The sequence below is a fragment of the Sminthopsis crassicaudata genome, chromosome 2 (assembly GCF_048593235.1).
Source record: "Sminthopsis crassicaudata isolate SCR6 chromosome 2, ASM4859323v1, whole genome shotgun sequence".
NCBI lineage: Eukaryota > Metazoa > Chordata > Mammalia > Dasyuromorphia > Dasyuridae > Sminthopsis > Sminthopsis crassicaudata.
In genome coordinates, this window is record NC_133618.1 from 370,949,832 (window position 1) to 370,971,484 (window position 21,653).

The window sequence follows — 21,653 nt, forward strand, 5'->3', positions numbered from 1 at the left end:
CTTATTCCAATGGGGGAATTTTTAATTCTTAAAAATAAGAATTAAATTATCCTTGGAAAAATTTGGAGTTACAAGATCATAGATTTAGAGTTATAAAGACCAAGTATTTATCTTCCACAGTGTTATAGATGAGGAAACTGAGACTCTAGGACTCATTAAAATGACTTGTTTAAGATTACATAGGTCAGAATGAACAAGTGAATGAAAAAGCATTTGTTTGTTCGGTTGCATTTGACTCTTTGTGACCTTGTTTGGGGTTTTATTGAGAAATATGCTGGAATGGTTTGCCAATTCCTTTTCCAGCTCATTTTACAAATGAGGAAACTAAAGCAAACAGTTACATGATTTGTCCAGGATCACATAGCTAGTCGGTGTCCAAGTGTGGATTTGAAATCAGAAGAAGGGTCTATTTATGCTATCCAGCTGTGCAGAAAATAGTTTAGGAATCATCTATTATAAAGCTTCAGCACATACCAAGCATTCAAAGAGTAAAAAAATATCAAAATGTCAGATCTTGGAGTATGCTCAGAAGCTGAGATCCAGGTTTGTTTTTGTTTTTTTTTTTTTTTTACTTCCGTTGCTCACTACTAGAATCCCCTGACAAGATGGATTATTTCCTTTTTTTTTTTTTTTTTTTTTTAAGATTTTACCTTTTCTCAATTACATGTAAAAACAATTTTTAACATTCATTTCTTTTAAAAATTTGAGTACCAAACTGGAAAATAGTATGGCAGAAACTAAGCATTGATCAACATTTAACATCCCATACCAACATAAATGTTTATGGCATCCCTTTTTGTAGTGGCAAGGAATTGGAAATTGAGTAGATGCCTATTAGTTGGGGAATGGCTGAATAAGTGGCTTAATGGGGAATGGATGAAACAGCAAATCATAGACACAATAATTTCACCCAAGAGAATAACAATAATGAGACAACATACCAAAATTTGTGGGATACAGCCAAAGCGTTTATAAGGGGAAATTTTATATTTCTAGATGCTTACTTGTATAAAATAGAGAAAGAGAAGGTAAATGAATTGAGCTTACAACTAAAAAAGCTAGAAAAAGAATAAATTAAAAACCCTCAATTAAATACCAAATTTGAAATTCTGCATCATATGTAATGGGGACAAACTAGAACCATTCCCAATAAGATCAGGAGTGAAACAAGGCTGCCCACTATCACCATTACTATTCAATATTGTATTAGAAACTTTGGCAATAAGAGATGAAAAAGAAATTAAAGGAATTAAGAATAGGTAATTATCATTTTTTGCAGATGATATAATGATATACTTAGAGAATCCTAGAGAATCAACTAAAAAACTACTAGAAACAATTCACACATTTATCAAAGTTTCAGGATACAAAATAAAACCACATAAATCATCAGTATTTTTATATATTAACAACAAAGCTTAGCAGTAAGAGATTCAAAGAGAAATTCCATTTAATAACTGTTGATAGTATAAAATATTTGGGAACCTATCTGCCAAGGGAAAGTCAGGACTATACAAACACAACTACAAAACACTTTCCAGACCAATAAAGTCAGACCTAATCAGTTGGAAAAATATCAAGTGCTCACGTGTAGGCTGAGCTAATATAATAAAAATGACAATACAACCTAAATTAATATTTAGTGCCATACCAATCGAACTCCCAAGAAATTATTTTACAGATCTAGAAAAAACAGTAACAAAATTCATCTGGAAGAACAAAAGATCAAGAATTTCAAGGGAATTAACAAAAAAATGCTAATGAAGGTGGTCTTGCTATGCTAGATCTAAATCTATATTATAAAGCAGCAATCATCAAAACCATTTGGTACTGGCTAAGAAACAGAGTAGTCAATCAGTGGAATAGGTTAGGATCACAAGACAAAGTAGGCAATAACTATAGCAATATAGTGTTTGACAAACCTAAAGACCCCAGCTTTTGGGATAAGAACTCACTATTTAACAAAAACTGCTGAAAAAATGGAAACTAACATGGAAGAAATTAGGGCGTGACCCACACCTAATAACACATACCAAGATAAGATCTAAAATGGGTTCATGATTTAGATATAAAGAGTGATATCATAAGCATATTAGAAGAATATAGGATAATTTACCTCTCAGATCTGTGGAGCAGGAAGGAATTTGTGTCCAAAGAAGAACTAGAACTCATAATTAAGCACCAGATAAATAATTTTGATTATAGTAATGTAAGAATCCTTTAAATGAGTGGCCACAGTGCAACAGGAGATTGAGTGCCCCAGAAGTAAACTCTGTGGATATAGGACTACCTTGTGGGTGGGATCCTGGCCATATTGAGATAGCTTCGTAATGGATGACAACTCTCTCGCTGGTTGGCTGTGTGTGTGACCTCATAGGACCTTTATAAGCCCACTGCAGGCAGCAAGTTGCTCTCTTTAACCTGGCTCTCTAGCCTAGGGTAGCTGAGCCAAGCTGATGGATAACCAAGACAGGTAAGGAGTTTGGTAGTGAACACATGGATCTTCAGACCAGGTGTTCACTAGAGAGTTAACAAGTCAGGATATTATGTGAGTAGGTATAATAAAGGCTTTTAAGATTACACGTGGCTATTCTTAAGTGTGCTACCAGTTATTAAACTATAGATTCAAGAGATTGTGGCCAGAGACCTTTGAAGGCCTCAGAGGAGGCGAGCCGGGTAGAGTTGACACTGCCAAGGTCAGTGGTCAAAGATAGTCTGTTGGGCCTAGGACAGACTGGTAATAGTAACTGCTAGGAGAGCATGTTACAAATGGTGTCTGAACGTGGACGCATCAGAAATTATCAGGTTTTGAAAATTAATATTTAATATTCGGAATTAAGATTCTGAAAGATCTAGTAGAAACACCGCTTAGGAGGGAAGGCAGGCAAAATGGACCCAGGTAACTCCGGGATCAGGCTCAAGGATACAGCTGAACATAATGCTTATATAAATAGGTTAAAGAGCCATATGGAAGATCTTTTACCAAAGATCACTGCTGAAGAACAGCAGGAAGCTTATAATCAAGCTCTGAGTAGGCTACTCCCACACCCATTAAATATAGCTCGGACAGGGAGGAACCTAGAGCTAATGTGTTTGTATGACAGTATAGAGTATAAAATTCAACAACTAGAAGTTGAGTTGAAAATAGAATGACAAACAATTAAAAAAGAGTTACTAGAATTGCAGGTTAAATTACAGGTTGAGATAAAGAAGAAAAAGCTAGGTTACTACAGTTAGAACAGGAAGAGTTCAAACCAGTGGCTGAAGCTAAGAAGTGAAATAAACAAACCACATAGACTTCAGTTGGAGAAATTCTTCTTAGCGTTTTGTTGGTTTACTTCATGTATTATTGTCTTAAGGAATTTATTGATTCCCGTCCATTGAGAAGAGGTTTAGTTCTTTCTATGTGCAAAGCTCAGTTTGGACTTTAAATCGGCCTTTGGGGAATTTTCTAATTCCTGACTCTCTTCCCTCAGCCCCACCTTAGTAGGCCAACGGAGAAGAAGGAGGAGGAAAAAGAAGGGGGATAATATCATCAGCACTGCCCATTAATCCATTCAAAACTCCTGTGTCTTCATTTCAAAAGACAGGAGTAGGCTTTAAGGTCCAAGGCAAAAAGGAATTGTGGTGTAGTGACTATAATATTCAGAAAAATTTTAAAAATACAGTTCAGTTAATTTCTAAGAAACCTTACAAGGATAAGACCTTGCAGTTAGAGAGAGTGGAGTTTTATACTTATAAAACTGCCAGGATAGTCTTTGGAGAGTTGGAACTCCTCTTTGCTTACCTCATGGATTTTCCACTTCCACAGGTGGAATTCCACAGGAAATCCACAGGATTGATTTCCCAACCCTCTACAACTACTTATAAAACAGTTTTTATGTTTAGAATGGTGGAAAATTGCTGTCTTAATCACTAGAATAGATAGACAGTGTGTAATCTTTGACCCGGGAGGAAAAGTCATATCAGATTTATTAATTCACACTCCTGAAGTACAATTCGGTATCAGAAATTCAAACTTTGATTTTAGGCAAAAGAATTCAGGGATATCATGGACTGAAGCTTTCATAGCCGAGTGTCCTTTTCTCATTAACTGTATGAGTGTATGAGTGAAAAGGTTAGTAGACACAGATGTAAGTAATATAGCTATTAACATAACTAACTGTATTAAAAAATAAAAACATCTAAATTATATAATTATTTTAAAAGATATGAAAAACACCGTTGACAAAGTACAACACACATTTATACTAAAAGTCTATAAGTATAACCATGAAAGTGTCTTTTTTAATATTCTTAAAAATATTTATCTAAAACTAAAAGAAAGTATTGTATGCAGTGGGGATACAATAGAAGATTTTCCAATAAATACAGGAGTAAGGCAAGAATTGCCTCTCATCTTGTTGTATATATCCAATCATTGATAATAATAAAATCTCAATGTACCTCAAAATATTTATATTAGTACTTTTTGTAGAGACAAAGAATTGAAAACCAAGTGAATGCCCATTGAATGAGGACTGACTAAAGAAAATGTGATACACGTATGTAATTGAATTTTACTATATTGTAAAAAATTAAGAATATGTTAAATACAGAAAAACATGGAAAGATTTGTATGATCTGATGAGAAGGGAAGGGAGATAAGAAGATATAAGAAGAGATAAGAAAATAATATAGATAAGAATACAATTATTATAACAATGTAAATGCAAAGAACAGCTACCACAAAATAAAAAAATTATTTTGTGAAATTATAAAGAATAAGCATGTCTCTAAAGAAGAGCTTTGACAATATGATCCAACCTCATTTTCTTGCATAATTATATATATTTCCAATCTTTCTAATGTATTGATTGGTTTTCCTAGTATTTTTCAATTCTTTCTCTTTTTCTTTTCTCTTTAAAAATATTCTTTTGTATGTGGTTTAACTTTCTGGGAAAGGAAAAATGAGAAATACTGGAAGAAATTCCAAAGATACAAAAAAAAAAAATCAAGAAAATTTATGTAATAAAGAAAAAGAAAGTGAACATTTTATACAATTACAAAGTGCAAGTATGGCCCCAAAGAAGAGATATGAAAAAAACTCTTCATCACACTCTTTTGCAGAGATTAGAGGTCTCTAAGTATAAACTATTGCATATATCTTCAATTTTATTTGATGTTTTTGTAACTTAGCTGGGTTTTTCTCTTTTCTATTTTTCCTCTATTTTAATAGTATTTTCCACAATTACATGTCAAGAAATTTTTTTAGCATTCATTTTTACAAAATCTTGAGTTCCAAATTTTCTTTCTCTCCTCTTCCTCACTCCTCCAAAGTTACAACACCATATTTCCATATTAGTCACAGTTGTGAAAGAACAAACAAATCAAAATGATTTTAAACACAAGAAAGAATAAAGCAAATGAGAAAAATGGTTCAATGTGCAGAGTCCATCAATTCTTTAATGCATTATATATGTAATATAGGAATTAGGGATGATAATGTATCCTAGATAGGACTGTGGTATACTGGTATATTAGTTGACAATTACACCAAATCCTTATTCCTCAGCCTGCTACTTGACTTATTGAGCAATTAAAATATATTCTGATATTTCCTCATAAATTAATAGAAATGTGTAATCTTTCATCAATCAGCTAATTAATTCTGAGCCTCTAATCACATTTATAAAATAAATTGGAAATATAAACTTTCTTTCCTCTCTTCCAAATCCTCTATTCTCATAGGCTTTAATAAATATCAATTCACAAACTATACAATTCATTAACAAATAAAGACATTTCAAAATGTCAACTATTATTAACAATTAGAAAGATCCTAGACTATTTGGTCTCTAACTTTCAACCAGAACTGTTGACTTCTCAATTCTAGAAATAATTCTATCATTCAGCTCTCTCAGGATGGCACAAAAACCATTAGAAAGTAGTGATTCTTAGAAATGGTGATGGAAGGGACAGTGAATTCTACATACAGGGAACAGTTAATGGAAAAGTTATATTAGAAAAAGCACAGAGCTCATTATACATGAAAAATAGAGACAAATTCTGAGTATCAGAATATATAGCTGCAAGTGTTCAGGGAAAACAGACATCTATGCAGATTGGTGTAGTTAGACTTACTGGATGGGGGTGCTCTGAAAACTGGATGGAAGCTGGACCTTGAAGGATGAGAAATATTAGGAAAGAGAAGCGTACCGATTACACAAGGAGAATGACTTAGAAGCTCTGAATTTGAGAGGAACCTCACCCATAAATGAGAGAGAAGGGAATATTGGGCCTTTTGTTGTCCAGATTTCTCATAAAGATCAGAACCTTCCTGTGTCCCAGGATTCCTGCCAGGGTGAGCCATGCAGGAAAACCAGGGAAAAACCAAAAGAGATTTTTTTTTAAGTACCAAATATGAATATTTTACTATATACTCCTTTGATTATGCTCCTCTGTCTCCTCTGATACAATTTTTGGCCCTGCCTTCATACCAAAAAAAAGCAGTTTAAATTATTATGGTATTAAAAGATAAAACATGTTGATATACAACACCATACAATGCATTCTTAAGTTCCTAGCTTTTTCTGTGTCATTTACTAGCCTTCACAAGTTATCTCCAACTTTCACAAAACTCCCCCAAAATTCCCATTTAATTTCTTACGCTGATCTGCAATATATTAAAATTATGATAAGAAAAATCTCAATGTACAAGGGATAACTGTACAAAGAAATTATCCCTTATTTTCCAAACTTCCCCTGTACTATTTGGAGGTTTTACATTGTGAAAAACCCTCACAAAGCAGCCATCTCCACACTCCACACCAGCCATGTGGACTCTCCCTGCTCTCCAATCCTTGCTCTTGAACCAAAGGAAACAAAGATTACCCTCTCATCACTCAAGGCAGCAGCCAACCTCCCTAGGTTATTCTGGAGCCCAAAGAGTATTCCTAGATGGAGAAGAGACCTTAGAAAGCATATAGTCTAACACCCTCAGTTTATATAGCAATGTCTAGAAAGGTAAAGTACTTATCAATGGAAGAACTAGGATGAAACTATGTTATCTGACACTATATCCAGTGATCTTTCCCCAACACAAGTTGCCATTTCCCTCAAATCTATCTTGGTTAACACTAAGAAGTGCTTTAGGATCAAAAATATTTTTTAAGTAAACGGTTATTTAGTATCTTTCTCAACACCAGTTTGCTCATTTGTGAAAAGTAGATAATAATAGTACCTGTTTTATAAGTCAAATGAATAATATATAAAGTACTTTGTAAGTATTGGTAGCTAAGTGATATAGTAGATAAAATTGAATCAAGAAGAATCATCTTGTTGAGTTCAAATCTGGCCTTAGACAGTTATTGATTGTATGATCCTGGGCAAGTCACTTCACCCTGTTTGCCTCAGTTTCCTCATCTGTAAAAAGAGCTACAGAAGAAATGGCAAACTGCCCTAGTATCTTTGTGAAGAAAATCCCAAATGGTGTCACAAAGAATTGGACACAAGTGAAAAGATTGAAGAACATTATTACTAAGTAGCTACTGGGTACATCAGGAGCTGTGTTAAGCACTTGTGATACAAAATCAAAAGAGAAACAGTCCCTGTTCTCAAATACCTTATATTCTGCCAAGAGCGACATCATATACATAAGCAACTATATTATATACAAGATATTTTAAAAAGAATTTAGGTAACCATGTCCTCCATATGTCAAATAGTCTTGGGTCATGTATCTTTAGGGAAGAATGGGAATCTCTTTTTTTTTTAGGATTGTTTTTTTTTAATACACTACGCTATTTGCTTCCATTTTATGGGCAAGTTCATCCCATTCACATTACCAGTTACGATTACCACCTCTGTATTTCCTTTCATCCTATTTTCTCCCATGTATATACTTTTGTTCTCTCTTTCCACTCTGTCCTTAGTTGTGGGTTTTTTACCTAATCTACCTCTTACCTTATCCCTCTTACCTCTCCCCTCTTAGTAGTGTTTTTTAACCCAGTTCACCCACTACTTTATCTTCTATCAACTCTTTCCCCCCTTCTCTTACCTTCTATCTAGGACAGTATAAAGTTGAATTTTCTAACTGTAGTATCAATATTGGAAAGGGAAGAAAGTGAAATTAGAGTAGAGGTAATTGCCTGAGAAAATACTGAGAGCTAAAAGGACTGCAGGTTGGAATGAAGAGTAAGAATTAACTTAGGAGGTATATTGGGAGATGTATAATAGGGCATTATACTCAAATAAAGCCATGTCAGATTTCTTTATTAAGAACACCACTAATAGATAATGGTGAAACTCGGGGTATGGTTACTCCTGTGTGAAGCTGAGAAAGATAAAATTGGGTCATTTTTTTAAGACTAAGGAAATATTAAGTTAGGGAGTTTAAAGGAATTGGCTTATGGATATTGAAGTCCTCTAGTAAAAGAGAATAAGTAGGGAAGTCTTGACAAAAGAGGGAGAATGTCCTGGGGTTTTGGGTACAAAAATCATGATGATCCAAATTGTGTGGAAAACTGGTTGCTGAATGATGGAAGTATATAGAGAATTTCAAGATGGCAGTGAACAGCCAAGAAATATTCCAAGCTTCTCTCTAGGACCAACATATTAGGAATGTGAATGAAGATATGGCCAGTGCTGAGAATGGCCAGGGACACCATTGTTTGTAGGGAATAGAAAGAAGATGAAGCTGGTGTGTTTTCTATATTGGAAGTATCAAATATGCAGATTGATGGCATATATAGTCCACAACACTCCTGAATCAGATTGAATATATAATTGAGAAATATTTAACAAAATAAATAAAAAATACAATAAAACAATATCACATTTTAAAACCAAGCCAATATGCAGCCTGCAGATACTGAATAATGGTACCCATATCTATTTGAGTTTGACACCCTGTTATAGATTTATTTAGAGAAGTTGTTGAGAAGGGGGAGGGAGCTCACTATACTAGCTTCTGCTACCTCTCCATCTTGGCTTTTTTCCTTCTGGACCTCTTTCCTTCCTACTGTTTGTTAACTAAACGAATATAAAGGGCATAATGGAAGATGTTAAAGGAAAAAAAGGGAAAAAAGGGAAAAAAGGGAAAAAAGGGTTAAAGTGATGGGACATGGATGGCTAAGGTCCAGAAGGATGAGAGTGAGAGAATAATAGAGTAGCAGTTTCTTTTCACTAGGCTCTCCTGTGGTGACCACATTAGCACTGTGAGTACCTTAAAAGCTGGAGTCAGGATAAGCAAAAGTCTTTATTCTTGGTCTTTAGCGATAGAAATGAAGAGTGGACGTGTAGGATCTCTGCGATCTCACTGCCTCATCTCTCTCGCAGAAGTGACACTGGCTAGAATCCCTCTACCTCCTAGTCCCTCCCACAATTCTCCATGTACACCAAATGATTGGGCCAGCACAGGATAGTGGGAAGGGCCATTTTCCAAGCATATAGAGTATTGCCCAATCAGTAATTATTCTCAAATGCTCAATTGTCCGGCCCCAGTGCATTGACTCAAGAGTTTCAGCCCTTTACATCTCTCGCTTTCTTTTGTTTTAGATGGTCACGCCATCCCTGACTTCTCAGGAAAGGAGGTGAAAACACCAAAAAGGAGGTGATCATCCTCCCCCCCCTCACCCCAGACATCTCAGGAAGGGAGATGAAAAGCACCAAAGGGAAGTGGAGATTGCTAGCGGGTTTCTGGACTGAAGGATCTTATTAGAAACAGGTATGCACAAACCCATCAGCATAGAAGGTATTGTACAAGCACATAGCAATGTACAGGTTATTAGTGATGACTCTCCCCACGCTAGTGCAGGCTCGATGTGGTGTAACAAACATGAATTGTACATGCAAGTAGTGATATAACAAACAATATAAATCAACACGGTCTTGGAAAAGATTTCCAGAAGTCCTAGAAGGAGGGTACATAAATAACAGTCACATACACATGCCTCCTTCAGCAGCCAAGAGATAGTCCAAAACCAATCTATTGTCCATTGCTTCACATGTCAGGAAATCCAATTATCCCTGGAAGTTTTTGAAGTCCTGCAACAGTTTTTTTATGTGTCAGTGAATCCAATGATTCCAGCATATTTTGAAGTCCTGCAACATCTTATCATTTCTCAGAGAATCCAATGATTCCTGAGTGTTTAGAAGTCCTACAACAGTCTTATCATGTCTCAGAGAATCCAATGATTCCTCAGGGTTTTGAAGTCCTAAAATAATCTTTTCATATCTCAGGGATTCCAATGATTCCTGAGGGATTTGAAGTCCAACAAAAACACTGTTTTGTAAGTACTCTCAGGCATCGGCTGCCATCATGAGCTTTCAGATGCCCTACTTTACTACACTGAAAGCATTGACGAATCTCTCTAAAAGTTCCTTGCCAAAAGGGACCGTCTTCCCATGTTGGGATCTTGGGAAATCTGAATTATAGCCTTGCTATAAAATGTATTTGTGCCCATTGTGGCACAGAGTCTTATGATCTCCTCTAAAGGAGCATCCTTGCATAATCCTAATATAATCCTTCTACAAATATGGTGGTGATAACATCTTTGTTTGAAAGCTCAATGTTGTCATAGAGACAGTGAGAAAACAGGGTGGGAGAGTAAGATCCAATACCCCATGTCCAAAATGCAACAGAGGCTTCCATTGGGCATCAGAATGTAGACCGATTCAGGGAAATGGGATCATCCTTGGGGATGATGGCAGCCAACGCTACACCCAAAAAGTGCCTAGAAGTTCAGTACCGAGACATGACCAATCAGCCAGGAAGCAGCCTGATGGGAGAAAGGGATTACATTTGGGTAGAATAGAGTTGTATGCAGCTGGGACTGCTGAGCTACCTCCAGGAGAGGTGAAATCTATTCCTCTCCAGCCTATGGATTCCTTGCCTTCAGGCACAGTAGGCTTGCCCATTTCACCTCCTGAGAGTACTTACAAAACAGTGTCCATCTATAAACTGATGTGGGAAACTGGGGAATGTGTAGATAATATCCCAGTCACTAATATAGACAATGTGTGATTTATAACCAGGAGAAGTAGTAGCATCAGGTTTACTGATACAGACTTCTAATGGGCAATCTGGTGATAGTTGCCCACATTCTGACTCCAGGCAAGAAAATCCAGGAATATACTGGACAGCAGCTGTGACAGCTGACCAACTTATGCTCACTATCTATATAAATGACATACCATTAGAAGGATTGGTAGACACTGGTGCAGATCACACAGTCATTAGAGGTGCCAACTGGCCCAGTCACTGGCCAAAGATTAAGGCAGACACCTACATGTCTGGTGTAGAAGGATCAATAGCAGCTGAAATTAGTGCTACCCCTTTGAGATGGATATTTGAAGGTGAAAAATGAGTTTTTACTCCTTTTACAATTGAAAAATCCCTATCAATCTGTGGGGAAGAGACATTTTACAACAATTAGGGTTAAAAATGACTACTTCGTTTTTTTAGGCAGGGCTGCTGTTGAAGTCCTGCCAACACTTTCCCCTGTTCCTATCCAATGGAAAACTGCTACACCAGTGTGGATAGAACAGTGGCCCTTAGGTAGCGATAAAATTCAGGCCTTGTTAGACATAGTACAGGAACAACTTGACCAAAGACACTTACAACCTTCTCTAAGTCCTTGGAATTCCCCAGTATTTGTTGTAAGAAAGAAATCTGGAAAATGGAGGATGTTGACTGATTTAAGAAAGGTAAATGAACAGATAGAAACTATAGGAACCCTTCATCTCCTACTCAATTACCTAGAGAATGGCCTCTTTGGGTTATAGACATTAAGGATTGTTTCTATTCTATCCCTCTAGATAAGGAGGATATGAAAAGATTTGCTTTTTCAGTGCCCAACATTAATTTAGCTGAGCCTTATAAAAGATATGAATGGACAGTTTTGTCACAGGGAATGAAAAACAGCCCTACTATGTGTCAAATGTATGTTGCTGCTGCTTTTATTCCAGTAAGAAAAGCATTTCCAAAAGTAACATCATTACATTACATGGATGATATATTGGGATGTGCACCTGAGGAACAAATGTTAGAAGTATGTTTACAAAAGACCATAGAAACACTAAGGAATTATAAATTGCACATAGCTCCAGAAAAAATGCTCCTTTTCAGTATTTTGGATATGAAGTATATCCTAAGGTGCTTACAGTACAGAAACTCTCCTTAAGAACAGAGAAGCTAAACACCTTAAATGACTTCTAGAAATTGATAGGCGATATCCAATGGATGCGTCCAGTGTTAGGTTTGACTACCTATCAATTACAATCATTATATGACATTTTAAGGGGAGACAGTGCTTTAAACTCACCACGCCAGCTTACAAAAGAAGCACAAGAGGCTTTGAGACAAGTTGAACTGGCTTTATCCAAAGTGGTTGAAAGAGTAACTCAAAAACTCTTGAAAATATCAGTCTTTGCTACACAAGAGGCACCCACAGCAGTCCTTCATCAAGGAGACAGTGTGATAGAGTGGGTGAACCTCCCAGCACAACCAGAACAAAGCCTTATTCCTTACCCAGTGCTTGTGTCTAGAATTTTATTAAAGGCCATTAAACGAGCAGTACAATTATATGGGATAAGACCTGACAAGATATACACCTTTTATGCTAATGCACAAGTTAATGTGTGCTGCGAAACCATCCCAGAGTGGCAAATTTTATTAGCCATGGCTCCAAGTTTTTCACACCGGTCTCCATTAAAGATAACCAGATGTTACATAATTGGTGATGGATTCTTGAAGAAAAGATTTCTAAAGTTCCTCTTAAAGGACCAACTATCTTTACAGATGCATGGAAACATAGTATTTGTGCTGTATACTCTCATGACTTAACTATAAAGAGAATAATCAGAACTCCTTTTCAGTCCACTCAGCAGAATGAATTGTATGCAATCATCCTAGCTCTTGCTTATTATCCTGGAGACATAAATATAATATCTGATTCAGCCTATTCAGTAGGTGTGGTACAAAGAATTGCCACAGCCCAAATAAAATTTGTAGCCTCCAATATATATCAACTCTTTAAGGAACTTCAAGAGCAAGTGAGAAAGATCCAGGTAAGATTTATACCTTGCATGTCCACTCTCATTAGCTTCAAGTGCTCAATTGTCCGACCCCAGTGCGTTGATTCAAGAAGTTCAGCCCTTTACACTCTCCAATTTTTGAAGCCAGGCTTCAGTCCCTTGAGACTATCATTTCTCTGTCAAAAAATAGGTAGCATGTTTCCCCATAGGACTTCTGGAGGTATTATTGGACACTGTATTGATGAGAGTTTGCAAATTATATTCTACAATGGACCACGACTTTACCTTCATACAATTGTCTGAAAAGTACAAAGAATACCATGTTCACATAGACTATTTGTACCTGACATGCGGTAGAGTATTTTGAGCTTGTATTGGGCTGATCAACCACAGTGGGACACGCTGTCACTTGACTCTAACATAGTGATGTTATTTTGGTTTATTTTTTTCCCCTGAGGCTGGGTTAAGTGACTTGCCCAGGGTCACACAGCTAGGAAGTGTTAAGTGTCCTGAGACCAGATTTGCACTCCTGTCCTCCTGAATTCAAGGCTGGTGCTCTATCCACTGCGCCACCTAGCTGCCCCCAAAGACAACTATTAACTAACCAACAAAGAATATTTGTTTTTAGGGTTTGTTGACTATCAAAAGTGTTTTATTTTTCCCTAATTTGTTCTTAGTCCTCTCTAACAAGGTATTTCTCATGCATTTCTTAACCTAATAAAAGGTTTTTTGAAAAAGACAACAATAGAAATGACTTGGCTTGGCATCAGATTATTATGATTATCAAACCTATGCTGTCCAAGAATTTTTTCCACTAACAAGGAAGTCAAGTAAAAGGAAGATTTCCTATAAATGTTGATGTTCTACAGATGATTCTATTTGTGGATGACATGGTGCTAATTGTATGAAACTCCAGACCACTTTAGGGCCTCCTAAACGGGATCTATCATCACTCAAAAAAGAGTTCAGCCTAACTAAACACAAAAGAAAAAAAGTGGATTAAGAATATGTATTAGATAGCTAGTTCTTGGATTTGGTCTATCAGTACAAATACTTCAGGCAAACATGGCCTATGCACAGTGAATCTGGTCTTTGAATTGGAAAATCAATTTTCCTAATATCAATTTTTTTCTGATTACATACATACACACACACACACACACACACACACACACACACACACACACACACACCAAAAATTTTTGAGGAAACAAAAGTGAAAAAGTAATGGGAAAAATCCTCAATATAGCAGAAAAGAAGTCTTTAAAGCAACATATAATTAAAAAAGGAAATGGTCAGTCCACAAGAATAAGGGGGTTATGGTAGATAAGTTTGACAAGGGAGGAGGACATGCATAATGTGCCCAATGCATTGTTATTTATGTAATGTGAGAAGGCCCACAGAAAAATCACAAGGGCCCTATGGAAGATTCAATGGGAATATAGTCTAGATTTTTTAGGATGAAAAGATGGGTTGTAAGCAGCCCATTGAAAGGAAACACCCACATCAGAGAGCTCACTGATTATTGAAAATAATAAAGAAATCTTCTCTTCATTTATTTTTTGAATTAAATAAATTCAATTTTTAAAATTAATTATTAGGTACCGATGGCATATGATTTTGTTAGAATAAAGGGTAAATGGAATAAGTATAGTATAACATTATAAAAAGTCATGTGGCAGCAAACTGTGGAGAAAAAAGAAGTTCTGAGTTTATTTAGGTGGGGGAACTACTAAGGTTTTTTTTTAAGATAGCTAAAAATGATTGTACATTTACTGACTTGGAGAGGGGGGAAGGAGAGGGAAAAATTGGGACTCAAAATCTTACAAAAATGAATGTTGAAAACTATTTTAACATGTAAGTGAAAAAATAAAGTGCTTTTTCTAAAAGTATTTAAAATAAAGTAATTTTTCTAAAATTTTTAGAGGGTAATAAGTCTTTCATCATCTTTCTTCTATTCCCAATAAATGTGGATATCTCCAAAGATTCTGTCATAGACCTTCTACATCTTTTTCTACATTTTCTCCCTTGAAAAGCTAACTTATTGTTGTTGTTCAGGCATTTAGTCATGTTCAACTCTTCATAACTCCATTTGGCAAAGATACTGGAGTGTTTTTCTCTGGATCATTTTACAGATGAGGAAACTGAGACAAACGGGGGAAGTGACTTGCCCAGGGTCACACAGCTGGTAAGTGTCTGAAGCCAGATTTGAACTGAGTCTTCCTGACTCCAGGCCCAGTATTGCATTACTTCTGGGCAAACCTCTGTACATAGGCACTTCTCCTGACATATGACCCTGCATCTCCAATTCTGTTACCATGTTCATCCACATGTCCCATGGCATGTCCAAACCCAGCCCATGTCCAAAACTCTATCTTCCTCTCTAAATCCATCCTTTTTCTAAACTTTTTATTTCTGTTGAGGGCACCACATTCTCTCAATCACTTGGGTTTAAAATCTCAAAGTCATTTTTGTACTCTTCCTGCTCCCTTATATAATCAATCAGTTTCCTATTCCTATCAATACCATTCAACAACTATTTTTCTCGAGTGCAGAGATCTAGATGTGTTTTTAGAAGACTCTCAGGATTATGTAAAAATCAGTGGTTTCCAATGATATCAGGAGGGTGATGTCTTAATTGTCAAGCAGACTGGATTAAAGTGAGGCTGAGTTTAAAAAGAAGGAAGAGGAAAACTGGTCACTTTAATTTGTCAATGCTCTAGGCATAGCTCTAGGTTTCAGAGAGAATGCTGATTTTATGTTTAATAAGCACAGAATAAACAATGAATTGAATTGAAAGATGAACTGGAGAGTACCAAAGGTAGATGAGCAGCCCTGAAAAGGGCTCAGCAAGCCCTTACACCAGAGGTGCTAGTCCTCCCTGAACAGCCCATACACCTCTCAGAAGGAAGGCACTAGAATTAAGGGAAGGTCAGGTAAAAGCTTCTTGTTAAAGATATGCTTTAACATGAGACTTGAAGGAATCCAAGAAAGCTAACAGGAAGAGATGAGGAGAGAGAATATACTAAAAAATGAGGGGTAATCAGCAAAAAATGCCCAGAATCCAGAGACAGTATCTTGTGCAAGGAACACAAGGAGGCCAGTGTTATTGGATTGTCCATAGAATGGGGTAAAGTGTAAGATTTTATATCTGATCCCAGAAGTCACAGAGTCACTGCCATTTTTTGAATAGGACTGGGCATGACTTGGTGAGATTTAGATTTTAGGAAGATCACTTGGCAGCTGTGTTGGTAGATGGACTGGATCAGGGAGAGATCTGAGGGAGCCACTCCAACCTGAAGACACGAAGTGATGAGGGCCTGCACCAGGATGGTGATGGTGTCAAAGGAGTGGAAGGGAAAGGTTTGGGGCATGTTAAGGGTAAAACTTGGACTTGACAACAAATTGAGTAAGAGTGAGGGGTCAAAGAAAAGACTTCAGTTGTTAACCAATGTGATTAGGAGGATGATAATGGCTATAATAGTGTTAGGAAAGTTCCACCATGAAATTCTGCAGATACCTTGTTGACTCAACTCAACCAGCATTATTAAGTGCCCTCCACAGGTCAAATGCGGACTACTTCCTAGAGATACAAAGACAATAGTAAACACACCTTTCCTTTGAAAGCTTACACAAATTCTACTAAAGAGAAACACTATCTGTGAAAGCAGTCCATACTCTCACTGGACAACTGATTTTTCCCACTGTGTAATTTGTTCCTTTTGCTGGACCAAAATCAATGTCTCTATAACTTCATTTATTTATTTTAATTTATGGATAAAACAAGCATGTCCTTAGCATAGTATAATTTTAAAAAGATATTTGTACCCCTATAATTTCTTACCATGGAACTAGCTCTTCTCCCACTCAAAGAACTATGATGAATATCTAAACTATAAATATAAACTCTCTCCCATGATATCCTTTAAAATACATAGCTAGTTATCAGATTTTCCCCTAAGTCTTTTCTTCTCCAGGCTAAAAATATTCCTAGTCCTTTCAATTAACCCTTTTATACTATGGTCTCTTGTACTTTCCCTATCAAAGTCACCCTTTTTGAATCATGGCTGACGTTTAACAGTACTTTAAGTCTTATAAAAATCTTTTGTCCTAAAGACCTCATGAGGTAAGGAACTCAATTGTGATTATCCTCACACTGGGGACCCATCCTCGAGAGGAAGGAATAGTTATACTTAAGATCACATAGCAAGTGAGAGCTAGGACCAGAACACAAATCCAAGCATCCTAATTCCAAATCCCACATGTTCTACTTCTTCCTTTAGACCTTCTTTAGCCTGTAAACCCGTGACACTGCTCTGAGTGGATGCCTCTTCTTGGGAATCAAATAACAATTCTCTTTTTCTCTGTCTCTTTCTCTCTGTTTCTTTCTCTTTGTCTCTATCTCTGAATCTGTTTCTGTCTGGCTCTCTGTCTGTCCCTGTTCTAGGTTCTCTCCCTTATCCCCATCCACAATTTTCTGCTCTTCAAAGCTTTATAATTATAGAGGAAAAAGACAAATACACAAGAAATTAGAACAAAAGAGAAGAGATAGCACAAAGAGAAGGTCCAAGCCAAGTACTGTGAGAAAACTGAAGAGGAACAAACCACTTTCAGCTGGGAAAGCAGGGAAGGTATCCTCCAGCTCCAAATCCGATGATCCTCTAAGACTTTGCAGAAGAAATAGCACCTGAGCTTGACTTTAAATGAACACAAAGGGTAGAAAGGGGAGTTTATTCTAACATGAGGAATGGTATGAACAAGTTTTGTTAAGGAGAGACCAAGAACTGGGATCAACAAAGTGAAAGCTGAAAGAAACCTTAACTATCATCCAGTCTAATTCCTTCATTATCTAGATGAGGAAATGGAAGCCCATGGTCACATAGGTAGTGTTTGCACCTTGAAACAGTATAAACCAACAGGAGAAAAGGAGAAGGGGACTACAAAAGGAAGTAGTTGTATATAATTGTTTTGGAGTGAAAGAAAGGAACCTCAAGGTTGATGTTGGTCTAATTGGAGGCTGAGAAACTGAACTTGGAATAGTGATAGAGTCAGAAAGGGAGCATGGAAGAAAATCTAATGGTCTTGAAGGTAAGCAATTTTGATTTTTGGACAAGGCACTCGACAGGGAGTCCTGGTTCAAATCTTGCCTCAGATATCTAATAGATGTATTTTGTTTAGACTTTTGGCAAATAAGTCATTTAACTTCTGTGTCTCAGTTTCTTTATCTGGAAAATAAGAAAGTTTAATTTAATGTCTTTTAAGCTTCCTTCCACCTCTAAAGTCTGATCCTACTGTGGGAACTAAGAGTGAATCACAACATAGTATTTTCACTCTTTTTGTTGTTGTTTGCTTGCCTTTTGTTTTCTTTCTCATTTTTTTTTCCTTTTTTGTCTGATTTTTCTTATGCAGCACAGTTTTTGTGGAAATATGTACAGAAGAATTCTACGGGTTTACCGTATATTGAATAGTAGTCAATTAATTAATATCAATTGAATAGTAATAGCAAGTATGCCATCGAAGGGAAGGAGTGGGGGGAAGGGAGGGAAAAAATTTAAAACACCAGATTTTGTAAGGATAAATGTTGAAAATTATCCATGTATATATTTTGAAAATAAAAAGCTTTAATTTACGAAAAAATAAAGTCTGATCCTAGTTGTATGTCAGAGGAAGACTGGTGAGTAAGAAAAGTGTTTGCGGAATTAATTGGCAGTAAAAGTGTTTGAGTGGTTATATGCAGGAACATCAGAGGGTAAATGAGTATCTTAGATGAGCTCCAAGACCTAGTTCAAGTGAGAAAGATTATTGAGGCATAGAGTTATGATCTGGTTGCTACTATTTATTTTGTCTCACCCCCAGAAGTAGTGACCAGAATGAGCTATAGTGAAAAACTGTAAGATAAGCTTCTGTCCTACACAGTTTATCAAAATCATGGACTTGGGTGTGTTTCCTGGCTTTTTTTTTCCTAAGGAGATTATTTCAGGGGAGAATTGTAGTTGGTGGCTTTGAGCCCAGGGCATAATGAACAGGACTACCACAGGAATGGCTTCTTTTTCACTCCATCACCTTGAGTGGGAATGGGAGAAGACCATAGATATTGCAGAACTTCAGAGAATAATTCTTGGGAGCTCTAAGCACTAACAAGATTGTCCCATGCCAGTGATTTTTTAGTATTCCTATCCTCTATCTATATTCCAGGGGAAGGAAAGAACTGGTTAAGTGTATTATTAGACTAGCAGTGTCTTTGATAGAAGTATTATAACCCATTGCTTAAAAACTGCTGTCACTTATTAAGCACTTGATAAATTCTTAGGATAAAAAGTTTTTTTAAAGGAGCATTTCTCTTCCAGAGCTAACATTATAGTGTTATTTATAAATATAACAGTATAATATATATTATGCATATATATGTATATATATTAGTAGAAGTGTTAATAAGTGTGAGGATTGGGAGAAATTTTTCATAGATGACATCTGACCTGAGCCTTGAAAGAATTGAAGGATTCCAAGGGAAAGAAGAAGAAATATACTTCAAAGAACTTGACAACTAAAAGATGTGACTGAAGACCGATTCTTTGTAATGTTTGAAAGATCTTGGTGAATTGTAAAAGTGTCACAGAACTAGGAAGGTAAATACTCTGATTTTCCAAAAGGAGTAAAAAGTAGAATTTGTATTTATTACATTTATTTTACTATAGTATTCTTTGAAAATTTTGAGAATACATTATCAAAGGAATGGTATGTGAGCATTTGGAAAAGGAATTATTGTTTGTCTTTTTTTTTTTTTTTTTGAAGAGGACCATGGATATCATAGGGCCTTAATTGAGGCAGAATTGCACAGTCATCAGTCTCTCTTTTCTAGTCATCAGAGTCCAGTAAATCAAGATGACTGACAATGGTCCAGGATGCAATGGATAACTGGTGACTGCTCCTTGGTGGTTGGAACAAAGTGTTCTCATTTGCACATTCTGGGGAAAATCCTTACCTGCTTGGGATCAGTATTCCCCTAACTTACCAATGGGTATGAGACCAGATTTGGGGCAGCTAGGTGGTGCAGTGGATAGAGCACCAGCCCTGAATTCAGGAGGACCCGAGTTCAAATCTGGTTTCAGACACTTAATATTTCCTAGCTGTGTGACCCTAGGCAAGTCACTTAACCCCAGCCTCAGGAAAAAAAAAAGTTTCCCTGCTATCGTTTTTATACTCAGGTTCATCATTTTTATAGTTGGACTACACAAGGAATTGCTCTTCAGACACATCTTTTAGTTGTTAAGTTCCTTGGAGTATATTTCTTTTTTATTATTATTATTTTAATAGTTTTTATTTACCAGATATATGCATGGGTAATTTTACAACGTTGACAATTGCCAAAACTTTTGTTCTATTTTTCCCCTCCTCCCCCCCACCAATGGCAGGTTGACCAATACATGTTCAATATATTAAAGTATAAATTAAATACAATATATGTATACATGTCCAAACAGCTGTTTTGCTATGCAAAAAGAATCAGACTTTGAAATCGTGTACAATTAGCCTGTGAAAGAAATAAAAAATGCAGGCAGACAAAATTAGAGGGATTGGGAATTCCATGTAGTGGTTCATAGTCTTCTCCCAGAGTTCTTTCGCTGGGTGTAGCTGGTTCAGTTCATTACTTTTCTATTGGAATTGATTTGGTTCATCTCATTGTTGAAGAGGGCCACATCCATCAGAATTGATCATCATATAGTGTTGTTGTTGAAGTATATAATGATCTCCTGGTCCTACTCATCTCACTCAGCATCAGTTCCTGTAAGTTTCTCCAGGCCTTTCTGAAATCATCTTGCTGGTCATTTCTTACAGAACAATAATATTCCATAACATCAATACACCACAATTTATTCAGCCATTCTCCAATTGAGGGGCATCCATTCAGTTTCCAGTTTCTGGCCACTACAAAGAGGGCTGCCACAAGCATTCTTGCACATACAGGTCCCTTTCTCTTCTTTAAAATCTCTTTGGGATATAAGCCCAATAGCAGCACTGCTATTGCACAGTTTGATAACTTTTTGAGCCTAGTTCCAAATTGCTCTCTAGAATTGCTGGATGTATTCACAATTCCACCAACAATGTATCAGTGTCCCTGTTTTCCCACATCCCCTCCAACATTCTGCATTATATTTCCCTGTCATTCTAGCCAATCTGACAGGTGTGTAGTGGTATCTCAGAATTGTCTAAATTTACATTTCTTTGATTAATAATGACTTGGAGCATGTTTTCATATGACTAGAAATAGTTTCAATTTCTTCATCTGAGAATTGTCTGTTCATATCTGACCATTTATCAATTGGAGATTGTCTTGATTTTTTATTAATTAGAGTCAATTCTCTATATATATTGGAAATGAGGCCTTTATCGGAACCTTTGACTGTAAAAAATGTTTTCCCAGTTTATTCCCTTCTAATCTTGTCTGTATTAGTTTTGTTTGTACAAAAACTTTTCAATTTGACATAATCAAAGTTCTCTACTTTGTGATCAATAATGATCTCTAGTTCTTCTTTGGACATAAATTCATTCCTCTTCCATTCCTCTGAGAGGTAAACTATCCTCTGTTCCTCTAATTTATTTATAATCTCATTCTTTATGCCTAGGTCATGAACCCA

At 36.4% G+C, this 21,653-nt stretch overlaps 1 protein-coding gene across 1 annotated transcript in view; it reads right to left on the reverse strand.

Annotated features, from left to right (window-relative positions):
- EXOC3L4 (exocyst complex component 3 like 4) overlaps window positions 1–9,310 on the reverse strand; it is an 85,470-nt gene extending 76,160 nt beyond the window's left edge. Inside the window, exon 1 of the mRNA XM_074291197.1 lies at window positions 9,206–9,310. The gene's annotated coding sequence lies outside the window, so the exon portion shown is untranslated. The remainder of the gene's footprint in view (window positions 1–9,205) is intronic.
- Window positions 9,311–21,653: the final 12,343 nt, after the last annotated feature.